Consider the following 26,258-nt stretch of genomic DNA (forward strand, 5'->3'; position numbering starts at 1 on the left):
TGATGATGACAGATCAAAATGTCACATGTCCTCAACACGAAACACAAGACAATTGTCCCAATGGTGGCATCACAGCAAGCTTCTAAATTTAAAAATCCAAATGGCTTGGACTGGATCATGTGCGAAGGCTCCTAACATCTTAGAGTCACAGTAGATGTTTAACAAATACATATCATTACCTCAAAAACTGATTTTTCTTTTTACTGTGGTTTCAAATCTGCCTACATGACAGTGAATGGCTTACTCGATTTGTGAAGCCACTGTTGAACTGCTACTTGTCAATTAGCTCAGTGCGATAGACAACGGTCTTTGGTTCCAGAGGTTGTGGGTTCAATTCTCAACTAATGCAAATTGGAAATTATAAGGATAACTGTCTTGTCTTCCTATTCTCCTGTTTGTTGCTCAGAGTTGCCTAAATTTGCCCAAAAGTAGCCCGGACCCGACCCATCGCTGCGCAGCAGCTATAATTAGTTAACTATAATTTCATTGGTCGATTGGTCGCAGGAAAAAAAAAACATTTGGAGCCATGTCTTGTCAAAATTAAGTCAAAATCTATGACTGAACTGTGTATGAAAGGCTAGAGGGCTTTGTGGTGGAAAATTGCTGTGATTGGTATTCTCCTTGTAAATAAGTGGCAACATAGTCTTTGAAGTAGTTATAGTAAGACCATGTAGCAATCCTGTTAACTCCATTAGTGGAGACATTTATGTACTGACTACAATAAACCTGGGGGCAGAGAAAGGACACTAGGATGACCTATGTACAACCTTGTTTACTAACCAATCTAGGCAGTAAATTCCTATAGGGAAACCAACAACTGGGGCAGCCATTCGTTGAGTAACACATCTGTTGACTTGGTTTATTGTCTGGGAAGGCTAGAAGTGCTTGTGGTGATGGAGTAACCAGAGTGATCGGTGCTGTGCTGCTTGCTGGAACCTCAATTTCCCTGAGGGTAACCTCCTAAGGGATTAATAAAGTACTAGATTAATAAAGTACTATCTATCTATCTATCTATCTATCTATCTATCTATCTATCTATCTATCTATCTATCTATCTATCTAAAGTGGGGTATAAGAAGGGACTGCAATCTCTGTTCTTGGGGCACTACTCTGAACTGCTACCTGCCATGTAGTTCAGTGTTCTGTTCCCTTCTCCACTTCTCTGTGGAGAATGGAGAATAAACTTGGGTGCATGCTACCTCTCTTGTCTTGTTCTTTGACTCACCCCCGGCAGACCCAAAATTTCCACGACAGCTTTTAATTTGAAAATGCAGATACAGGAACTATTAATATCATGTCGGGCAAGATATCTAAAATCCGGGATCATTTTAAGAAGAAAAAAGACGACCCCAAGAAGGTGACATACAAACTAGTCTTTTAAGTGCTTTAGACTGCTGTAGAGCTATTTATTTGTTACCTACATTTTAAAAAGAAATGAAAATAACTTTTAATTTAGTTTAGTACAGTAGATATAATGTTACATCAAGTTCATAAAGCTGTGTGATGTGTTGAAGAATGTAGAATGTTCCGACAGAAAACTGACTAACACATTCAGAATTTGAAATAATCTGAAATAATTTGCCAGTGTCATTTAACAGGTGGCTGACTTCGTACGCGGCTTCGCGCACTTGTAAAATTGATAGTTTCAAGGCTCATAATTTATAAGTTGTTCATTTAATGCTCAGCCTCCTTTCCTGGCTGGTTGTTCTGAAACATCACAATCATTACCACTTTGCCGCATGTGTCATTAACAGGCGACTACTGGCTTTGTGCATGAGCTTGTAAAAAATAATAGCCTATTTTAAAGGCTCATTATTGCTGCTTTGTATTTCTCTGTAATGTAGCAAACTGTTAACAATATAACTTAACATTTTATCTCAGCCCTGGAATTCAATCTATCTTGTTGCTCCTCAATATATATTTGAATATATAATTATCTGCAACGATTACTCGACTAATGGCCCTAAATGAAGACTACTGGGGCTAGAAAAAAGCAATGCATTCAAAAAGTCACTTTGAGGTTTTATAATGGAACCGTTTCATTCTTTTCCGACATTTCACAGTCCCAGTCGTATGTGTAGACTTCAATCATTCACCACACCCAGAGGCATTAGTGTGCAGTTACGCAGCCTCTTGATGTCACCTGATAGGATCTGACATTGACGACTGAACGCCGCACACTCCTCTGCAGATGTAACGGCTGCGCTGATGATTTCCTGCAGACAAAGTCTCGGGAAAAAACGTTCCGGCGAGCACCCCGCTTCGACACGAAAGAAAAACTAAAATAACAACAGCTTCATGAATATTTACACGCACGAGAAAATGACCCCAAAATGACAAAAAATCTTTGTCAGCTGCGGAGATAGACTACGATGATGGCTGCACACTACATTCATCATAAGGCGATGGCAGCGTTAGATACTGATTTCCCAGCATCGTGCGGCCCATGAAGATTAGTCTAATGCCTGTTTATCAATGCAAACTGTGTCTGGATTCAAAAGCCCAGATCTGAGAGCGAATCCATCATCACATGAAAGGCTGCTCCACCTCTGCTGGAGACACTGGTACCACCACACAGCTCTCTCTCTCCTCTCTCACACACACACACACACACAAACATTCTTGTTAGCATTCTCTTCTGTATCCCACCTACTGACATTGCTATTGATTACAGTGGGGGACCTTAATGACCCTGCACAATGAGCAACCACCATAAATGCACAATTTCTTTTCCCCCGACCCCAGGGTAGACTGTCTGGCCCTGTGGGAGAGTGTCAGAGGCTTATCAGGCTGGAGAATGCCATTTTTTTTTTCAAGGGCTGGCACATGATGAGAGTAGATAAGCTGCATCTCTGTCTCTGCCAGTGTAAACCCTGTTTACCTAAAACAGGAGCGGGACAAGAGCAGTAAGAGTGTGTGTGTCCAGGCAAATTACTACACACGTTACACATAACAATTTACATTACAACAGAGAGCACGAGTTCTGGTTCTGACGACTAATATACTTATATACCAACCTTTTTATCCCCGTGTACGTTCTCCTGTTTACATTACACGTGTGGTGGCCTGGGAAAACCCTTCACATGGTGAGATTTTGACATTTTCATTTTTTTGATATTTCCGTGAACTGTAAATTTTCAGCTATTCATAACTGTTTGAATAACTGAGATAGCCCTTTCAGATCAAAAGTTATGGGCATTTAAATCTATTATGACCAAAAAACTGAAAAGTGAGAAAAATGGCTTTAACTAGAACGTTTTAACCCAGCTCAGCTGAAAATGAAACGCTTTATTCGCCACAAAAACATAAAAATAAGTACTTTTTTCTTAAAATATGTATTCACCACGATGTAGTAGGGAGAAAATATAAAAATCGTGGAAATAGTACTTTTCCACCTATTTTGGCTATTTGCCACAATAGAACGTCAGCGACTTCCGACGGGTTTTCCCAGGCCGCCACACATATAATATAAAAACGATTGTAGACGGTCACATGGTTTTCTGTAACATTTATGTTCTTTGTTACAATTCACCATAATATAATATTAATCATATATCAGTCATCTGGGGGTGATGGTCCAGTCTACTCTGTCATCTTGTTTTGCTGCTGTCGCTGCAGAAAACTCAGAAGGCAGGGAGATTTGAAGTTTTATGTGAAGAAGCGGCAGAGAGCCGGTCCCGCCCTAGTGGAGCTTGGAACATGTGAATCACTTGTTGCAATAAACCCGGAATTTAAAGAGGACTCTTGGTTTTTCTTTGAGAACAACTTTCTTCTTGTTGGCAGTTGTCGGGTCTTCTGTCATCTAATTATTGAGTTTTTCCCGGCGATGTGTGTATTTCACTCTTTTACGTTTGGAAGATGCACAGACTGAAGTAGCAAAATTTCCAAAATAAAACGACCGGAAGTGCATATTAGACAAAATAAACGATTTTAAATTTTTTCATACTCTTTCTTCAAATGATCCACGGCCTGGTACCGGTCTGCGGACCGGGGGTTCGGAACCACTGCTTTATGTCACTGAACTTATTACACACAAGAAACACATTTACTGCTCTCTATCGGGTCAGTGTCAGCACCTTTCTGTTGCCACAACCTCAGACCAGCGTTTACAACTAGAGCACACTGCCCACTGTGTGAGGTCTGTATTATCTGCTGTTTGACAGCTATGCTCTGAACAACAGTGAAGATTCTTAGTTTTATCTGAATCCCCTGTCTGTTGACAGAATGTGCATGAATGCATGAAATGAGGAATAAAAAAATAAAAAAAACGGTAGCACAATGAATGGACCCAAAATGACAGAAAGTTAATCTGCAAATCTCCTCTTATAAGAATAAGAAGTTTTCTGCAACTGCTCGGAAGGAAATACATCTGGTTAGAGCCGACCTCTGGTTGTAGCTACAGGTTATGAAAATGTATTAGACTGGTTCTTTTCAAAATGGGAAACAAACACAGATCTAAATCTTTTAATTTTATTTTTAGTATTTATAATTCTAGTTCCCGATTTGAAAAGATGTGATTTAAACATTGGATTTGAAACTGGGCAACTAGCATTAGGCTTCTGTAAGATGAAAACAGAAATATTAAACAGGAAACCATCAGCTACAACAAGACCCTGTCTCACAATTTAGGGCCTAATTTAATGAAGAGAACTAAAATGTGTATGAAATTGTAACATTTTGCATTTTCCGGGTGATCAGCTAAGAGTTTTATGATGGAAAGGAGGATGGCCACAGCACAAAAATTAAAAGTGAGTTGATGGTGCTAGGAGGTTTAAATAAACATAACGTTGAGGTACAGCAAATAAGAAACACTTTAAAGGAGATTATCTGTGAGAAAGTATGGTTGGTGAGGGAAAGAAAAGATAAAGTTAGGAGTTTCTTGTGTCCCTCGCTCTCCTTGGTTACTGTTACTACGTCTTTCCCGCCTTGAGTGACAGTTGGGGGGGGGGGGGGAGAAATTTGAGAGTGGTGCTCATAAAAGAAAAGTGGTTCGCGAGAAAGCATCTAGGGAAAAAGAGTTACTGAAGAGCTGAAGACCCAAAGCTCACAGGATTCTTTAAACGACCTGCCACGGATGATGGTGGACCCACAAAAAGCTCAGAATCTCACTCACCGGAGGCAGAAGACGAGGCGGCGCTCGCAAAGCAGGTAGAGGTAACAGGAGCGGAAAAGAGAAGAAGAGCGGAGGATGAGGAGGAGAAGATGTTTGAAGAAGAATGTTGGAATGTTTAGATATCAGTCAGTTTTATCTTGTGGAACCCAGCATTTAGGCCATGTCACTATCCATGGTGCTGAATGTATGTGCTGAGTGTGTGTGTGTGTGTGTGTGTGTGTGTGTGTGTGTGTGTGTGTGTGTGTGTGTGTGTGTGTGTGTGTGTGTGTGTGTGTGTGTGTGCTTGTGTGTTTGACAATGCTCTGCTTATTGCTAGCCTCTGCAGGTTTTTAGTTGTTGTGGACGGCTGCTAATGGTTTGAAGAAGAATGTTGAAACGTTTAGATATCAGTCAGTAGGGGTGCAACGGTACAATACGTACCTCGGTTTTTGGCCACGGTTCTCGGTACAGTTTCGGTATGTGTTTTGTGCAGCTGGGTCCACTTTTTCAAAAGGTGTAATCTGGATCAAAATGATCTGGATTTTGAAACCCCTTTTTTCCCCCATTCAGGACCACAATCCCACCATAAACCCCGTTTCCACTATGCGGTACGGTACGGGTAGGTACGGAATGGTGCGCTTATTTCAGCGTTTTCACTACCATGGAACCGTACTGGTCCCATGGTACCCGTTACCATTTTTGTAACCCTTCTGGTTGGGGTTCCTAGCACACAGGACCGGTTCCCCTGGGGAGGAGCCGAAGCACTGCGAGCTGGTGATTGGTGGAGCATATGGCATCATCGTGCAGCGCGACGGATATCTGAAGCACAACAACAACACAACCGGACCGCAAGCAAGTGGCTAGTGTCCTAGTCTGCCCTACAGTAAAAATGCATGGCACATAAACTAAAAAGAGGAGTAGCTAAAGCAATATAGCGGCAATATGATCAAAGATGTTTAATCAAACCCACATAATTTGAAACAATGTTCAAAACACACACAGCCAGTGTCACAACTAAGCATAAAGTCCTCTAGCTTCATGCTAATGTATAATGTAAAACACCATAGACGGGCTAACAGAAATGAGCTCCGTCCTCATCCCAGGGGAGAAAACGAGCCAAGTAACGTATCCGCACGCTTTTAGAGGTTTATCGCTGGCTGGTTAAATTCTTTTTAGCAGATTAATGTTAGTCTCATTGATGAAATTTAACAACTGTGGCAGTCGCAACAGTTTGTTTTAATGAAAAGTGAGCAGGGCTCCCTCTGGGCTACACACTGAAATCACCACATTTACATAAATAAATAAATGTTTTACAATGAACCGATCAGTCTAATAAATTTTATTTTGTTAAGTCAACATGGTTACTGTACATGGCAAAGATTATTACCACTTTATGACTTAAAATTATCGCCACTCTGTTATATCAATCGCTCATATCGTCATTTAATGTAGATTTTGACTAAATTTGGACAAGACACGGCTCCAAATGTTTTTTTGTTTTTTTTCTGCAACCAATCAACCAATGAAATTTGGGTTGACTAGTGACTTTTTGGTCAACTAAACGCTTGGTCGACTATTTGGGGGCAGCCATAGTTAGAATATACAATTCTTCATATAATATGAAAAGAAAACTCATGTTTCTGTTGTTAGAGACAGGAAAAAAGATCAGAGCTGATCCACCATGTTGGTCACTCAGCAAGTTGTAGATCTAGTTCTGTCAGCTCCAACCAGTCAGTCCATTCTGCTCTGACCTCTCTCATCAAGACAGTTACTGCTCACACTTTTTGTAGTGAAAATCCAGCAGCCTCAGAAACACTCCAGTGACCAGTGACTGACACCAAGAATCAAAGACAGTGAGACCACAGAGATGATTGCTGCTGTATGAGTCACAACAGCCTCCTGAACCGAGGTGAATAATTGCAGTCCGTGTGGACCTGTTGACAGGGTTGGTGACTCCTGATGGTCTGAGAGAGGGGGCAGAGCGGAGAGATGCTCACACTGCAGACTGATCGGCCCTGTTTGTGTTTGTTGAAGAGATTATCTCTGGCTCCCGAGATGTGAGGCTGTGGAAGTGGAGTGAACTTCATTCAGTCTGTCCCTGCCAAGGAGCTAACAACGGCAAACATCTGTCTGCAGGTGTCAGGCACACGTCCTGTCAGCATGAAGAGTGACAGACTTTCTCCTGTAATCCTGTCTGTACTCAAAGTGATTGTTACAGTGGACAGATGCACTGATTGAGTATCTTGGTTTCTGTATATGAATTTATATACAAGCACATCTCAATAAAGTAGAATATGATGGAGGTCAGCAGGCTTCTCCATGATAGCGTAGCTACTGAACCGGACTAATGTTGTATTCGAAACCTCATACTATACTGCTAGAACGTACTGATTTGGCCAAAATGTAGTATACAAACAAAAGCAAAACCTGCAGAATGTGAAAAATTCCCAGATGTCGTACACTCTTAAAAATAAGAGTGTTAAGTAGAACCGTATAAGGTTCTTCGGCTTGTCCTCATAGGAGAACCCTTTCTGGCTCCTTGTAGAACCTTTTATAAAGATTCCACCTCGGAGGATAACTACCTAGAACCCAACATAAAGGGTTATACCTAGAACCATCTGTGAAAGGTTATACCCAGAACCCCCAATGAGAGGTTTTACAGAAAACCCTTCTATGGTGTATTGGTTTCACCCAGAACCCTTACTAGGGGTTCCATCCAGAACCTTTCAACAATCTCTGAAGAACTGTTTCTTCCAAAAAAGGGTTCTCTGAATCAAAATGGTTCTTACTGTTATATATGGTGCACTTATGGCAGTGACATAGTTTGTTTGAATGAAAAGTGAGCAGGACTGCCTCTGGGCTACGTACTGAAATCACCACATTTACGTAAATAAATAAATGTTTTAAAATGAACCGATCAGTCTTATACATTTTATCTTGTTAAGTCAACATGGTTACTGTACATGGCAAAGATTATTACCGCTTTATGACTTAATTTGGTTTGTGTTTCTATGGGAGTCCTATCGCCACTCTGTTATATCAATCGCTCTGGTCGGCAGGCGTCGGGGCGGTGTGTTTAACTGTTTCCTTTCTCCCGACTCTGGCCAACGAGAGGCGACAGACTCGTTGGACAAAGGCCGTCGGCGTCGTGGCGCGTCGGGCGGTGTGTTCCTGGCTTAATACTTAATGACCATAGCTCATACAACCCCACTTCAAAAAAGTTGAACTATCCCTTTAAGACCCACCTTGACCTACACTAAAATTTGCCACGTGAATGTTAACAAGGTAATACAGTTGATCATCACCAGAGGGGTCTTTGATAAATAGAAAGTTAGTACACCTAAACTAGGTTGAGATGAACTGACACTTCTGCACATGCTCCAGTGGTTGCCAGTAAAAAGCTTTTCAGACAACTCACTGTAGCAAAAAAAAAAAAAAAAAAGGGGGGGAAACCAGACATAATGTCAGTTCTACATGGTTACCACAGGTTTTCATGTTCAGCTCATCAGCATGTAACAAAGGTCTTCATCTTCTGGGCTCAGCTGCTGCTGTTTTCTGCCAGTGTGCTCCTCTGTGGCGGCAGCAGGCACATTTTAATCACTTGCTGGCAGACAAAAAAAGAGCGGTGGAGGGAAAAAAAAGATGAGAAGTATCTGCTGCTTCCTGAGCGAGAGAGGACGGGGGGAGGACGGGGGGGGTGGGGTGGGGGGGGAGAAGCCCCTTTAGGTTCAAGGGAGTGGGGAGAGAGTGTGTGCTCCTGTTGACTTTGCTACAACAAATATTAATAATGAGAGATTAAAGATATCATTCACCTTGTAGAGTGAGCAGTGGGGACTAGCGGACATTTATTGCCTCTGCCAAACACAGTGGAGTGTGTGAGAGGCTTCCACCTTTGACTCAACACTGTGAGGAGACAACAGGATGGAAACTACCCCGGAGCACAGCAAAAAGCATTCAGCCATTAAAAACAGCTGTAAACAGTACTTAATGGTACATCATTAAAAATAAATGTCTTGTTTATGTATGTTGGTGGAGAAGTGTTATTTGTTATATATGTATGTATATGTTCATAGCATACAAATTTTCTGTCCAAAATGTGTTTGTATTTGGATCATGTACCAAAAAATGCATTTACTGTATGTATAGATGCGTGTATGATGTTCACAAAACCAACTGCAGGTGACATTTTTAAATGCGTTTCTAAAAAATGGCAGAGCTTGACATGGTCGAGTACATAGTATAGTATGTGGGGGTCACACATTGAACACACACTTGACATTAACCATTAAAATGTCACTCAGAAAAGGTGCCCATGAAATTTAATTTACAGATTTTTAAAGAAATCAGACATTTTCCTCTTAACCTGTTGGTCAAAGCTGGTTAAAGATGCTTTTTTGTGTGTGTTTCATGGTTTGGCATTGATTTAAAGGGATAGTTCACCCAAAATTCAAATTTCTCAAATTTCTCAATTATCTACTCACCCTCATGTCAACTAAGAGCTGTGAGAATTTTCAGAGTCCTCCGTGCCTTCTCTGAGTTACAGGGGGGGGGGGGGGGGGGGTCCGCGCAGCAGTATTTGTCCATATAATGGTTGTCAATAGATACCAACTTTCTTTGTCCAAAAAGACACACCAAAAAACATCCAAATTCCTCCATACTGCTCGTCTGTAATGTCCCTCTTGTATTGAAGCCCCGACATGAGAAATTGTTCCGCCGGTCAGAAAGAGCAGTGAACTGAGACACTGGGAGCTTCCGCTACAAACAAGCTTAAAACATAGACTTATTTAATTTTTTTCGGAACAATTTCTCATGTCGGGGCTTCAATACAAGAGGGACATTAGAGACGAGCAGTATGGTGGTATTTAAATGTTTTTTGGTGTGTCTTTTTGGACGAAGAAAGTTGGTATCCATTGATACCCCCCCCCCCCCCCCCCGTAACTCAGAGAATTCTCACAGCTCTTAGTCGACATGAGGGTGAGTAGATAATGAGTGAAATTTGAATTTTGGGTGAACTATCCCTTTAACTATTCAACCCCACCATCTTAATGAATTCAATACACAAAGGGCTGACAGTGGTATTTAGATCACCACTAGAGGGGGCTGTGATGCACAATTTGAACTGATGCAGCCATGTGGAAGTGCCTCCACTGACTTTGATTACTTAGTTAGGCCTGGACAATCAGCATAGACGGAAATCGCCAGGGGGACGCAAAATTATGTCTTAATTTATTTATTTTTAATTAGCTTTCCCCGCATTTACACACAGCAGCAGTAGAATTGAATGTCTGCAGTGCGAGCGCTCCATTAAAACAAAACAAATGACCATGCTGCAATTTGCACCATAACTCACTGAACTTTTAACTCAAGCCAGGTTCCTTCTTTTTTTTTCTTTTGGAAATGCCAGATTTTAAATTATATGCGAGGACACTCGGTTGCATTGAAAATCTAGGTTTGATTTCTGGGTGGTCCCCAATATTGTTACTGTGAATTTTGATGTTCAGTGAGGAAGAGAATGGGAATGGGAGTCAGCACAGCCAAGAAAAAAAGAAGAAGTCCCACCTAGGATTTACTGTATATCATGGTGGCCTGCATCAATCATGTGCTATGGTCCTTCAGCAGTATTTCCCTTTACTTGACACGATGTTTGGTGACTGCTACACCAACAATACCTACCTTGTTTGCATATTATAGAACAATCAAATTGTGAGCAGAGCCATGGTAACACCGTGTACTCCAGGGTACTGTGTTTCCAGGGTTGGCGATATTGCTGGCTATGTGAAAAAAGACTACAAGTCTGGAAACTAACAAAAAAATAAACATCTGGAAGCTCAAGACTGACAGCTGGTGGAGATCTGTATATGAAGCCAAAGTTGCATTGTGGGAAATGTAGGTGGAAGGTTTTTATTTTCAAAAGTTCAGATAATGTTTCCACAAACAGATCAGCAGGTAGAGATAAGGAGACAGAATCACAAGAATTTCAAAGAAACAAGAAATGCAGAGTCTTTTTCATTTACAGCAAGTACAAACACTGCTTCAGTCTGTTATTTGTATCTAATGTAATGTAATATTCTGATCCTAACTGCCTTTTTCTTTAAGATTAGCCAGAATAAGACCCCCCCCCCCCCTTCTGACCCACAGAGGAACACACAGTAAGTGATTCCTCATTGATTAGTTGAAATGGATCAAGCGTTTCGGTGTCAGCAGGTGGACCATGTTTTGCCTGAGCTCTTCCAATATTAACTCAGACCTTGTAAACAGTTTCAGTAGCTTGTAAATCCTCTCCTCAGGACTCGCTGTCTGCTGCTCAATTATAGCCTGCTCAGTCTTTCAGCAGGTGATAGTTCTTTTGACAGCAATAATGTTTCATGTGGCAATCAATACATAGGTACCCTGGTTGTTGCAGCAGACCCCCACCCCTTCCGGACACACATACACAGACAGTTTTATATATTCACAATGTAACCAATCAGTACAAAGGGAACTTTCTCTCTATAAGGGTAAGATACAGAACAGGGGCCTCATTTATCAAACAGGGTGTAAAAGTGCTACTAAATTTTCACGTACGGCGAAAAGCCAAAAATGGCGTACACCCAAAATATTTACTCCCTTTTCAGATCTATCAAACTGTGCGTACGAACAACTGCCTGCAATTTCCATTGATAAATCACACCGGACCCAAGAAAAGTGTGGATGTGAACACGCCTCATATTCCGCCCTCTATACACCCAAACACAACCATATATGGTCAATGCAAATCAGCACGTGCATATTAAGTAGCCACGTGCGCTCTGGAAATTTGTGGAGTGACGTCAGTGGAAGATGGCGAAGACAACGCTCTCGGACGGAGAGCGAGGAAAGAAGCAGAATTTCTCGGAAAGCGAGATACACGCCAGTATTGGGCAATAAATCAGTCAGAAAAATTATCTTGCATTGAAATAGGTTACAATAAAAACAAAGAACTCCCAAATCTGAATGAAAGGGAGCATAAAGAAGAATAATCGTATTTAGTATGCCCCTTTATCCCAGAAAACCTTTTTTTTTCACAAACAATGTAAAGCAGGGTTTCCATTACTTTGCACCCCTTTCCACTAACAGTTACAGCTCTACTCGACTCGGACTCGGTCTTGCTCTCTTTTTTCTCTCCTCTTGTCAGCACCAAACACACTCGTCAACACCTCGTTAAGCGTACAGGGGCCAGTGCTCGGTGCAATTTCCCCGTGGCCCTAATAACTATAAAGACAAAACGATATTTTTATCGAAAATGGACCCAGAGGTTAACAAGTGTGGGTAATGTAGATTCATCCACATTAATATGAGACTCTTTTATAACCAAAAGAAAACTCCCTGGGGTCTCTTTAAGTCTGGTCTGGATAGGCTCAAGCAACATGAAAAATGTCCAACACTTTGGTCCAGAACACCATATATCAACAACATCTGTCAGCACCGCATATGAGAAAAGGAACTAGTTATATTAAAGCTGCTTCGCAGCAGTGGCCAGGCCAGGTAATTTCATGCATTTATTCATATTTATTGCATTAGCTGAGGCTTGAACTCGCAATCTCTGACAAGAACCGTCCCCTAACTCATGGAGCTAGCTGGCTAGAGGTGAGACCTGTGTGGCTTCCCAAATTGATTAAGCCAGTTTCCAAGATGACAGCAGTTGCCAAGGCAGATTTTAAAACAGCTGTCAATTTCTGTTATCAAGACAAAAAAATGAAAATACATATATTGCACCTTGACAGCATGGAAATGTTGGTCATTTGTGTTTTGCTCCATAAGTAAAAGCTGAAGATTTTCTTGTTAATGTCTCCTGTTCTGCAGTAGTTCTGTCTGTCCCCGCATCACCACAGCAGCGTATAATGGGAGCGGACAGATCTTAGGCTGTTAAGGCTGTTTACATCCCACAAAAACACGATTTTCTTTCCAAAGACAATGTCAGATGGCTATTCAAACATACACAGAGGGGTTTGTTTACTTCAAGAATTGTGGTGATGTCATCATCCCTTCATCATGCTGCTATAAGTCTGAGCAAGTATATTAAAGGGATAGTTCACACAAAATTGAAATTTCAATATCTACTCTACCCTCATGTGGACTAAGGGCTGGGAGAAGTTTCAGAGTCATCTGTGGCTTCTCTGAGTTACAGGGGGTCTCGGCGTAGCAGTGCATGTCCATATAACGGTTGCAAATGGATACCAACTGTCTTCGTAACAAAAAGACACACTAAAAAACATCCAAATACCTCCATGCTGCTCGTATGTAATGTCCATGTTTGTAGCGGAAGTAGATAATGAGTGAAATTTCAATTTTGGGTGAACAATCCCTTTAACTCTTTGACTGCCAAAGACGAGTTATCTCGTCTTAGCGAATCCAAGCGTAGTCTGCCAAAGACGAGATAACTCGTCTTAGCGTTTTTTTAATGGCAACGCCATGTTGAATGTCTTGCCCTACTCCTCTGTGAAGATCAGACTTGTATCATCAAAATAAAGTGCAGAAAAACACATTTGGATTGAGAGATATAAAAAATATAGCGTGTTTTTCCCCCCTCACGGAGCGGAGCGGGTGTCTGACTGCAGCGGCGCCGCTCCGTGACACTCTGGCCGCCGGTGAGAGCTTCGGGGGCGGCGGCGGGGCTCATGGCGGCTCGGCAGCTCGTCGAAGCTCCGTGATACAAAGCACACACGTTAGTAACAACAACCCCGTTGATCGCTCGTCGTTAGTCGTCAAGAGCGTTTGGAAAGTCGCCAGATTTTGCGAGAAATCACTCGGATAGCAGCTTGAAAATCCCGCGATCTAGTGTGGATGAGGAGCGGACGGCGCCAGCGAACGTGACGAGGAGAGCTAAAGGTGGTGGGAGTGTCTGTTGTGAGCAGACTGTCTGTGATTGTGAGTTCAGGGGGGGACGTCAGCCAGAGCTGTAGGCTGTGTTTGTTGATGTGTGTGCGTGTAGATGTGTGTGTGAGACAGAGAGAGTGAGGCCGCTGCCTGGCTGACCAGAGGAAGCTGGATCTGATCTAAAGCGCCGTGTTTCAGCTACAAAAACCTGTCGAACTGATCCGCGCACGCACACACACAAAGACACACACACACACACACACACACACACACACACACGGACACGTCACGTACGCACACACACAAAAAAAAGGAAAGAAAAAGTTGTAATTCAAAGAAAAGAAAGAAAAAAGGCTGCAGTAGTGTGTGTCAGTAGCTAAATGTTTTGTCTTTTGTCATCAAAAGTCATTTGTCAGTGTTGATTTAGTTGTTGTTTACAAGAGAACAACTGTACAGATGTTGAGGCATCACTAAGGCAAAATATAAAGGAGCCAATTGTACTGGTACACCTAAAAATGACACCCGACACAAAAACCTCTTTTTCTCAAGATTTTGGTGCCAAAATGGCATTTTGGGCTAAAGTAACCTATATTCAACCACCAATTTCACAAGACTGGAAGAAGATAGAAACAAACAGGTTTTTTAGCTGGAAAGTAGAGACCCTCATCTTTCCTTTGATGGGTTGAATGTGTATGTAGTAACAGTACATAATATATGGTGGGTCTACGGAAATCAGTCAAAAAGCTGGAAAATGCCTGGCAAGCTGGAGGAAGCTGCTGTGAGAATGGTTGGCAGTCAAAGAGTTAACAATAAATGCACATATAAATAGTAACTTATAAGGGACACATGGAAAACAACAATATGATCAACTGGGCGGAGTGAAGAGGTGAAATGCTGCCCCCTAAAGATATGGAGCAAGCGATTCAATTTAACATATTACAGCTTTAACGTCCATGCTGCAGTTACCAACACCTGTGTAATATGTCTGTCTGACCCACCACAGACAGCTCTCCACTCTGCAGCTGACCGTCAGTATCCCCTCCAGTCGATACCTCTGTGTCCACCTAAGTGTGCCACTCCCTTCATCCTAATCAGTGATTGTCATTTCAGATGGGTGGATTTATGAGACTAACATGCCACGCAGCTCTGAACTCTTCAGTCATATGGTGCTGTCCGGTAAGGCCTTTAAACTGTAACTCAGCACTGGATCCCTAGCTAGCTAATGCTACCCTATTGCCCATGTATTTTCAAATTATTTAAATCATCATCTTTCCAATTACATACTGACAATGCCAACTTCACAGAATGCATTAGAAAAAATATACATAGTATGACTTTTTTTTTTTATTATTCCACTGCAGCCACCACTATCATACCACTCTCATTTAAATGATTCCACATTCATGAAGTCAGCTTCTGAGTGTGTCCATCGTAAACACACCTCAGACAGTCTTAACCCTTGATTTAAAAATATGAATACAAATTACTTTATTAAACCCCAAAGGGAAATTCATTTGTCTGTCAGCTCATCACCATTTACAGAAGAATCAAAAAGCCCAATGGCTAAATGACAAAGCTCTATATTAGATTATAAGAGTTAACTATAACGTATTACTTATAGTTCAAATAAGAGAACAAGGTACTAAAAGTACAAGATATTAAGAGAACAAGGTAGCTTTATACTTAAAGTGCAACAAAATAATATAATTTCCCACATATAAATCTAACTTCATAATATAGAAGTAGAGCTTCATTCAATAAAAAAAAATCAAAAGGTTTTAATAGGATTCAATGGGGGGGGGGATCCAAAACTAGCCTTTACTGTTGTTAAAAGCTGTTGATATTATTGTGTTACCATGCATCAGAGACTGAAGATGAACTTCTGAGATTAACAAAAAGGAAATAAATACCACACATGGCCTTGGTCAAATGTATTTATCAGCATTAAGACAGCGAGAATAATAGGAAACACAAAAATGCCCTCAAGGATGCATTAGCTTTAATGTACAATTTTGATAGCGTGATTTAATTTGCACAGTTATGCTGTAACAAAAAACAAAAACAGCTTTTGTGACTGTAATGAGCTAAAACTGTAAAAATGAAGCTCACTCTCTGAGTCCTGAAAGAGTGGCATCATGTGACCAAAGTCTTATGGAGGTGAAAAACTGTGTCAAAATAGAATAATTCCCAAATATCTATCATTGTAGATAGCCTACAGGTTTTGATAGGACAACATCTGGGTCTGAACCTCAGCCGACAGCTCACTCTAAATTACAGTATATAACCTACATAAATTCTTCCTCATCACAAGTAGTTGTGGCCAGTTTATGAGCTCCTGTTTTACAGCGGCAAAGAATTGAATCCAGATGCAAAAACCATCAAGTTCATTAAATACATGACATGGTGTATCAGTGTATAGACTCTATTAGATACTAGCTAATTCCTGTGCCAGGATTTAAGACAGAGTCGGAGGCATTACAGACATTGTGTCAGAATCAGAGCGTGTCCTGAAGTGGCTGGTAAGTCAGACACAGACAAACAAAAGAGATGCACTGCTCAGCTAGAATGGCAAGACAGACGGAGTAGAGAGAAATGCACCACAAGGTAGCAACCCCCGCCAACACCAATACACCTGATCAGCCCTACACAGTCAGTCTTTCACCTCCTACCAGGCCATTGCCTTAATAAGAATGTATTCTTAGCAATTCTTGCCTGGTAAAATAAAGGTTTACTACTACATGACCAAAGTTATATTCAATCTTCTCTACAAGCTTGCACTCCTGTATTTGTTAAAGGGATAGTTCACCCAAAATTGAAATTTCACTCATTATCTACTCACCCTCATGTCGACTAAGGGCTGGGAGAAGTTTCAGAGTTATTTTTTGGGAAGAACCAGGGTCTGTCCTCTTCCCAGTTCATCCAAATTTGACGAACCGGGAAGAGGAGCTTCGAGAAGCTTCCGCTACAAAACAAGCTTGAATATAGACTTATTTAATTTTTTTCGGGACAATTTCGCATTTCGGGGCTTCAATACAAGACGGACATTACATATGAGCAGCATGGAGGTATTTGATTGTTTTTTTTGGCGTGTCTTTTTGTTACGAAGACAGTTGGTATCCATTTGCAACCGTTATGTGGACATGCACTGCTACGCCGAGACCCCCTGTAACTCAGAGAAGCCACGGAGGACTCTGAAACTTCTCCCAGCCCTTAGTCCACATGAGGGTGAGTAGATAATGAGTGAAATTTCAAATTTTGGGTGAACTATCCCTTCAACAATGCCCACACTTTTAATACCTTCTGTTTAACACAAGCAGCCTGCGGTGTGACATCATAATCCAACACCTGAGGCAACAAAATCAGCAATTCATAAATACAGATTTTCATTGAGGAAAAAAAAAAAAATCAGCACTTCATCTCAAGTAGCCAAAAGATCTGAGCAACAGATTCCACAGTTTTTGCAGCCACATGAATCCAGGTGCGTTTACTAAGAAGCCAGTGGAGTTGAAGACACTTCCCCCTGGCTTCTCCTCACCGTGATGCAATCCAAACAACTTCAGCAGCATCAACTCCATAGGTGATCCCTCTTTCCACCTTAGTACACGAGCAGTGCACCATCATTCACTCTCATTAACTTCATCCGCGGAGAGCAGAGCAGAGCAGGCGCCCCATGCTCACCCCGTCACCCCCCCGCTGTCAGGTAGAGAGAGAGAAATCAGCACCTCACCTTCCTATTTCATGTCAGTGAGCAGGCTGAGCCTCGAGAAGCGCTGGATGAATCAGAGCAGCAGCGGTACGCCGCAGGTATTCTCCCCCGGCTTTCAGACCGCAGTCGCCGCGTTGCTCACCTGGCTGCGTGCCGCTGGACGCTCCGCGGTGAAGAGACACAACCAGCTGCTGGGACTTTACCTCTCTCTCTATCTCTCCTTCTCTCTCTCCTTCTCTGCGCTGCTCCAATCACCAGCAGCGATCGTGAAGTTCGTCATTCCAAAGCCCATAGACCGGAAACTGTGAGATGCTGTCTTCAAAATAAAATGAGTGATATAGATACTGTATCTGAGGTGTCATGGTCACAACGCTTTATATTCTCTTCAGATATGTTATCCTGAATTATAGCCTATTATAGAGACTGGTGCAGATAAGAGCCTCAACCCCACCCCAAAAAAGAAAATAGAAGAAAATTCGAAATATGTTAAAGAAATAGAGAGGTAGAAAGAGGTGATAATTACAAGCCTGTTTCCAGAAAAAAAAAAAAAAACATGCAGTGTACAACATCAAAAGAAAATGTGACAAATGGCAAAACATTTTTTATTTTGAAGCCAGCAACATGTCTTAAAAATCAAAAAGAGTAACTTGTTTCCTCAGTTCCCATATTGATTTTTAAGTGGAAAGTCTGCCAATTCTTACTTGATGTGATTTCAGCTGCTCAACAGTTTCAGGTCTCTTTGGTCATATTTTACATTTCCTAATAAGTCTGAAAATTCTCATTCATCCAGGTCATTGTCTCTCTCAAATTGAATCATAGGCAACTGGACTTGTATTTGTCTAGGAAGACGTTTTGCCTCTTATCCAAGGAGCTTCATCAGTTCGTATGCATCGGTCTCTCTAGTCCGCACTAGTCTGACCCTAATAAAATGATAATAATCACAACATTTTCAGTGGGTGACAAGTGGGGGCAGCAGGGCAGGTTAGCACCTGGACTCGTTGACTTCTTTCATACCACCTCTGATCACATGGAGGGCAGTGATGTAGCCATGCAGCAACTATTCTGTGGAAGGTATTCATGAACCTAAAATATCTAATAAATTGAATCTAATCTACTTATACACTACTTTCAGATGAATTTTCAGAATGCACCTAAAATGCACTACAACCATTACAGGTTAACTTAATTTGACCTTCTCTTAACTTTTGAATGCACACATGTCCAACTGTTAAATGTTTTAGGAGAGTGTGTCTGATTATCTGGGACCCGAAAACCTTATGACCGTGGGTTCATCACTGAGGATGTGTCCAAGCTGCACCATCTGGGTGTATGAAATAGCTGTCAGCAGCTGGGCCAGTGTACCTGATGAAGCTATAAGTCATCAATAGATTCAAGACAACATTCAGTTCAAATTTAATTGATCATATCTATCCATGGGACATAAAGGCATTTGTAAAGAGAGCAATACATTAGCCAAATAAAGTGTTTATACCTGTTTCAATGAACATCCTTAGAAAGCCAGTGATGGGGCACATGGACTCTAAGTCAAACTCTTCACCATCACTGTCCTCAACTGGCCATGTGATTTTTTTTTTTTTTTTTTTGAACATCTTAAAGTACACAAAAAGCAGCATAAGCAGCATAAGAATAGCATCTGTCTGCAGCAGCAGCAGCACTGTTCCCCTCATCAATTTGGCGCAGTACGGAGCAGGCCATCTCTTTGCGAAACTTGCACCTATTCTGGCATACACTTATGAAATAATGCAAAAAAAAGAATAAACAAAACAGTGTGTGCGTGTGCACGCCTGTGTGCAAATGTATTACAAATGGAGCATACAGCCCTATTAGAACTCTGCTGCAATCTCCCAACACTGTAAGAAACAAAACAACTGTGTGAGGAGTGTGTGTGTGTGCAGACAGTGATACATTACACAAAAGAACAATGTCACATTAGACACAATCATATACAAAACACAATAACTGTGCAAGGAATCTGTGTGAGTGAGTTAACATCTCTGTGTTTATGCATTACAATGGAGCTGGAACGGTGTCAACACTATATTTACAATCAAAACAACACAACTACAGTGTGACCGTGCATTCACATCAAATGCGATGAACGCCACAAGTTTCCATTCAAAGTCAATGTAAATGACGCAATGTCACGTCGGGCAACACATTCCGGGCGATAAGAACGACGCAATGAAGCGTGTATCGCTTGAAGTTGAAAAATTTGAACTTTTCAAGCGACATTGCGTGACGCTGTGCCGCGACATCCAATCAGCGTTGATATCCAACCACGTCACAGACACAGCTACCATAGTTACGCGAGACAAACATTTCAAAACATGGTGGGGAAGATTACTGTGGCTGTGTAAAAAAAAAAAGAAAAAAAGGTTGGGGCTATGTGCCGTTTCCTCAGATCAATAATATAATACATCCATGGCCTTTTCCCGGAGCTTTACGACACAACGTCATACTTTTACCGCGATCGTAATAAAAAAGATAATGCCTGCAGAGGGTCCGCGAGGAGGTACAGCTTCCTCCTAAGTGAATATTTCATATGTATTTATATTTATTAATATTTCAATATTCAGCCATGGTTGACGAGAGAAAGAAAATAGCGGGAGGTGGGTTGCGTTATCGGGGTGCATGACGTCTGTCCAACTACCCATTTCTCCGACCATTCATTTCTTTATTTTTGCGTCCATTAGTCCGACCTCCCATTTCTCCGACTTAAAGCAGAAGTAAGTGATCCGGTTGGTTTTGGCTAACTTTTTGTCAGCTGATGGAGTTAGCAATCTCCGCCCTCATGAATCTATTGGTCCTCGTCCCTACGTCACCACATTCACGCGCATCCCTTGGCTGCACACACAGCCCTTCATGCCGTTCTCTCTCCTCATTGGATAACGGTTGTAGGATACAAGGAAAGTTTTCTCCTGGGCTTACAGCAGAGCAGAGTGACTGACAGACCCGTGTTTCAGACCAAACACTCTATATAAGTGATTGCCGTCGGAAGATATAACTATTTAAGACTTATATTAACATAATTATTCCGCTTACTTCTGCCCTAACCCTTAACCTAACCTTAACACTGTAGAATGGGTAGTCGGAGAAATGAGCCGTCGGACTTTTGGGCAGTTGGACTGATGTATGCTCCCCGCGTTATCGTGCAAATGAAGTGATGATCAAAAATGTGACAAGTGTAAAGCGATGCGATACTCGCGTTACAGTCGATGACAAAGCAATTTTTCATCCTGACTTGACCATTTCCTATGCAGACTATTTAAAATTCCAGAGCTACATGGTTGGTGAAATAGGGCGCATGACGTCCGTCCGACTACCCATTTCTCCGACCATACATTTCTTTATTTTTGCGTCCATTAGTCCGACCTCCCATTTCTCCGACTTAAGTAGCCCTAACCCTTAACCTTACCCTAAACCTAACCTTAACACTGTAGAATGGGTAGTCGGAGAAATGAGCCGTCGGACTTATGGGCAGTCGGACTGATGTATGCTCCCCGGTGAAATAATGGTGAGGTGTGACGCTGGTGCAGGATTTGACCATTTGAAGCCAATGTACCATCTGCATTATTTTGTCGAACAGAAGCAAATCTTTCATCTTCCAAGAGAAAACAACTGTCCCTTTCTTTAACAGAAACAAACACTTTAGGGTGCCTTTTGGTCTTGTTCACTTCTGAATGTTCGATTTCTGACTAACACCTGGTGACTTGTTCTAGAGGATTTCTCCCACTCCTCACATGTTCTTTGATTAGTTGCAGGTTGTTTTCAAATGGAAAAAGCAGGGTGGTTGTGCGCACATCCAATACCTATTTTAGGCCAGGTGCCGGACAGTCAGGATAATTGCAAAGAAAAAAGGGAATATCCGCACACTGATTTAAGCTCCCATTTATTGGATAGCCTACTTGCTTCCAACGTTTCGACTGATGTGGTCTTCCTCAGGCAAATGGCGTGACAAGTGGCAGGCATATACATATATAGGCTGAAGGCCTGATGACACCACACCTCTGTCATTAGTTGGATGGGCTTCAGGTGAGCCAATTCTATCAACCAATCTCTATCCAGGGGGCCATCACATGCAGTACCACACATGTGATTTATATGATCCGGTGTCCATGTGGCCTTTCTTACATTGGAAAAACATCGAGGGAATTGCGTACCAGGATCAGTGAACACAGAAGCAAGATCAGATCAGGTGACGAGCGCAGTCCTGTGGCCGCCCATTTTAAACAGGCAGGCCACAGTTAGTGATGGTCCTTTGACACCGAGGCTCCGACACATGCGCCGTAGCTCATGAAGCAAATTGTATCGAACCAGTGTGCCGAGGCGTGGTTTGGTCACGTGACTTGTGACGTATGAACCACTTGTATGACGTTTGAAGCAGTTCAGTGCTTCAGACGTCAATCGAAGCACCTGATTGGTTCGGTTTGTCATGTGAAACACCTGGCGGGCTTGGACCGTTCAGGGATTGGTTAGCATATTTAGTGGCGTTCATTTGAATTTCTCTTTGCAGAGTAGGTTGGTTGGTTCGTTGTGATTGAGAGAGAGATATTGTATTTAGCGTATTTTTGAGAATTTAATTTAGGCTACAGATAGTTACGGAGATAGAGTATAGTATAGACATAGATATAGACCTAGATATAGTATTTATTACACATAGATACATAGCCTTGATCACACACACACACACACACACACACACACACACACACACACACACACACAGCCTATAGGCCTATATATATATATATATATATAGAGAGAGAGAGAGAGTAGGCTATGGAGCCAACTAGGAAAAGGTCCCGAGCATGGGACAACTTTGAGTTGTTGCCGGAGAATAAGGTTCGCATGTTATTTTTATTTCTACTTTAGGTGAATTTACGCTGGGAAGCTCTTTAAGGTGCAATGTAACAATGATGTCACTGTCGAGAACGTAATAACACATTGTCCAGTAGAGTGAATGCATTCAAATAGGGATTAACTTTGCAAAGTGATTGTTTCATTGTTCCACAGGTCCAGTGTAAGTTGTGCAATGCCAGGCTGGCATATAGCAACAACACCTCCTCCATGCTGAGGCATTTGAGGGCCAAGCATGACACTGATCCGGCGGCACCAGAGAACAGCCAGCAGCCACCTGTTGCAAGTAACCCAGGTAGACAACATGACATGACTTAAAAGGAATTTCCATCTGTTTTATTACATTGTGATACATTTGAGTAAGTCTGCATATTTTCTTTATATTTAATGTAATGGATTATTTTGTTATTCCTCAGGCAACAGAAAGCGAGACCTAGATGAAGCTCTGCTGAGCTTCATTATTAAGGACTCGCAGCCGTTCTCTGTGGTGGAGGATGTTGGCTTCAAAGAGTTTGTGGCCAAGCTGGACCCCACATACACATTGCCAACACGGAAAGCGGTGAAGAAAATGGTGGCTGCAAGGTACGAGGAGGAGAAGGAAAAGGCCAGAGCCGCACTCAGCAAAGTTGTAGTGTACTGTTGTTGAACAGGAGTGTGCGTGGCAACTCAAATCTCACACAATCAATGAACCAATGAATGACACGTCTCAATTGCACTTCATTTTATTGAACACTAGATGTCATACTCGAGCGACTGTGTCAGTGAAGCCTCGAGTAATGAACCATTACTCGAATAAGGTGTCGAAGCCTCAACAAAGCCTCGGTTGCCCATCACTAGCCACAGTGTCAGCGCACTGCGTTACCTGGGAATAGAGAGGATCCAGAAACAGCGTAGAGGTGGTGACATTGAAAGAAAACTCCTTCAAAGTGTCTCGTTCCATGTTCCAGGAACTGGACAAAAGGTGGAGAGACACTTGAGTTTTGCAATTTTAACAAAAATAATTTATTAATGAACTTAAAGACAACTCAAACCAAGACAAAACAAACCAACAAAACAAAGAAACAAAAGAGTCCACAGGTGGAGCAGGGCTTCCACCCCAGCCGGAGTCTAGAGCGAGAATGAATGTTCCAGTGCTGAGCCTTTCTGCTCCGGCCAGGCCACACCCCACCAGGTGCCATTCATCAGCCTGATGAACTGGCTGATGAGCTGAACTGGCTGATGAGCTGCTGCAGAAACTCCTCCAGCCATCACAAAAGGGAGACCTACTGGATCTACTCCCTCAATACCATGTCACCTGATGGCCTTATTGAGGACTTAGACATTAGGCCCTTTTTGTGAACTGGTATTTGGTGTCTAAAAATCTCCATATTAGTGTTCTTTAGACTTTGTGTATTTATTTTATTGCTGATTATTGACTATAATCTCATGTTTCTTGTGTACATCTTTTTAACACTTGACCTGTGTGTCTGTGTATATTGTGTATTGTGTTTGTTAAGATTTATTGTACTTTCTTGACCTCTGGGCACACCAAGTGGCCTAGAATTGGCTCACCTGAAGCCCGTCCAACTAATGCCAACTAATGACAGAGGTGTGGTGTCATCAGGCCTTCAGCCTATATATGTATATGCCTGCCACTTGTCACGCCATTTGCCTGAGGAAGACCACATCGGTCGAAACGTTGTAAGCAAGTAGGCTATCCAATAAATGGGAGCTTAAATCAATGTGCGGATATTCCCTTTTTTCTTTGTTTTCAAATGGAAAACAGAAAATGTCATTTAAGGAGCAGTTGAAGTTGCTGGCATCTTAATGGAGATGATTTAGTCCATGTACATTGTATACAGGAAAGGTCTTGCCATACAGGACAGCACAGCTGGTGACAAAGTGCTTGATGAGTTCATATTGGAGATAGGCATTTCAAATCCTTTCATCTGACTCTAGCAGTATCGACATGGCTACCGTTAAGGACAAGAAATGCTTGTACCTTTCAGGGGACACAACGATTTTTAATACCACGGGTCCTGTGTATAGCAGAAACTGTCAAATTTCAGTGGCTTTCCACCTATCCATTCCATGTAGACCACGTGGTTGCCAAGCAAATTCACTAGGCATCCTCCCTCTCAGTGCAATTAGTTCTTGAGAAATTGCATCCTTTTGCCTCACAGATAAACGACAGATTTTTGGGCCACGAGTCAAGTAAATTAACAGGCGTCTTACTACTCCCAAGCAGACCATATGCATGTAATCTAACACAAATGAACTGATACAAGGAATTCCTGCAGCAATCTATCATCTGTTCGAGAAGTGCATTGCTGTTCACCTCTGATTATACATCTCTCACAACTCTCATACCAAGTATGACCCTTAATACATTTGAGATATGCTCTTGCTGGCGCATCACAGAGGAGAGCATCAATATTGACAGTGTAGGTTTGACTTTTATAAACTATACCATTGTCTTTGAGATGTTTGTACTCGGTCAAAAAGTCTTTCATATAGTCCTCAAGTGGACTTGGCTTTTCCACTAAACATTGCTGCAATAAAGGGATCAAAATGGTCACACTTTATTGGACTCCACCACTTTTGAAATGTGGGATGCTGTCAATGTTTACAGTGAGGTGCACATCATTATTGTCCATAAAACTTAGGTAACAACAGATTCCCTTTTCTAAGCCGTAATACTTGTAGTGCCCCCCACATTTAGGCTTTGAAGTGCTCTGTGTGTCACTTTGTGATCTGTAGCCCACTGCCTCAGGTCATCTAAAAGGCTGCTGATCACTTCAGCTTCATCATTTGGTTCATATTCAGAGTCAGTAGACAAATAGTCCACATCAGTGTCAAAATCAAAACTAGGAACGTTGTCACTTGTTAAACTGCGTGGGGTCCCAGGCACACTGCTACAACTACTCTGACTCCCAGCCACAACATCCCTATTAATGTCACTGCTCTGATGTTCATCTTCGCTGTTATAACGCAGAAGTTCATCCATGTCTCTTTGGCGTTTTTGCCATTCTCTCATTTTCATAGCCATCTGTAGACACAGATGCAGTATAAGTCAGTTTAGTCTTATAATTTGGAATTTATTTTTTTAACGGTCGCCATTGCCGTGTTGCTATGACATTGTTTGAAGTGAGCGGAGCCAGAGAGATGTCAATCAAAACGAGGGAGCTGTCAATCATAGCGTTATCTGCCACGCCCACACTGTCCTGACCAGTGGCCTCAATTAGTGCTGCATGATTAATCTAATCACAATCGCGATTTCACGCCGTGCGATTACGTAATCGCACGAAAGAGTGCGATTGGCGATTTAAAGTACATAAATGTGCGACCGCGTGAGCCTGTAAACGGGACTTTATCTCCTGTAGTGTGTGGAGGAGCCGCTAATGTGTGTAGCATAGCAGACTCGGTCAGTAGTCATGTGACCAGCAGGTCTATTCACGTGACTACCCAGCTGGCAGACAGCGCTCCGTGTGCTGCAGGACCGTCTCCCCGTGATGACAGCAGGTGTGGAGCTTTAGAGTCACGGAGCGAACTGTGTTTTCCTCCGCAACATGTGCAGTGCGTTTAAAAAACGAGGAGGTATATGCCTGTTGGGGCGAACGACCAGAAAACTCCGGTGTTTGGTTTTCTTCTGTCTTTTTTTTTTTTTTTACGGTAACAGCCACACTCATTTGCCGTCTCCTCCGTTGTGTGTTTGTGTGTGTGTGTGTCTGTCTGTCTGTGTGTCTCTGTGTTACCTGTGTGCTGTGA

Source organism: Trachurus trachurus (assembly GCF_905171665.1).
Source record: "Trachurus trachurus genome assembly, chromosome: 8".
Lineage (NCBI taxonomy): Eukaryota > Metazoa > Chordata > Actinopteri > Carangiformes > Carangidae > Trachurus > Trachurus trachurus.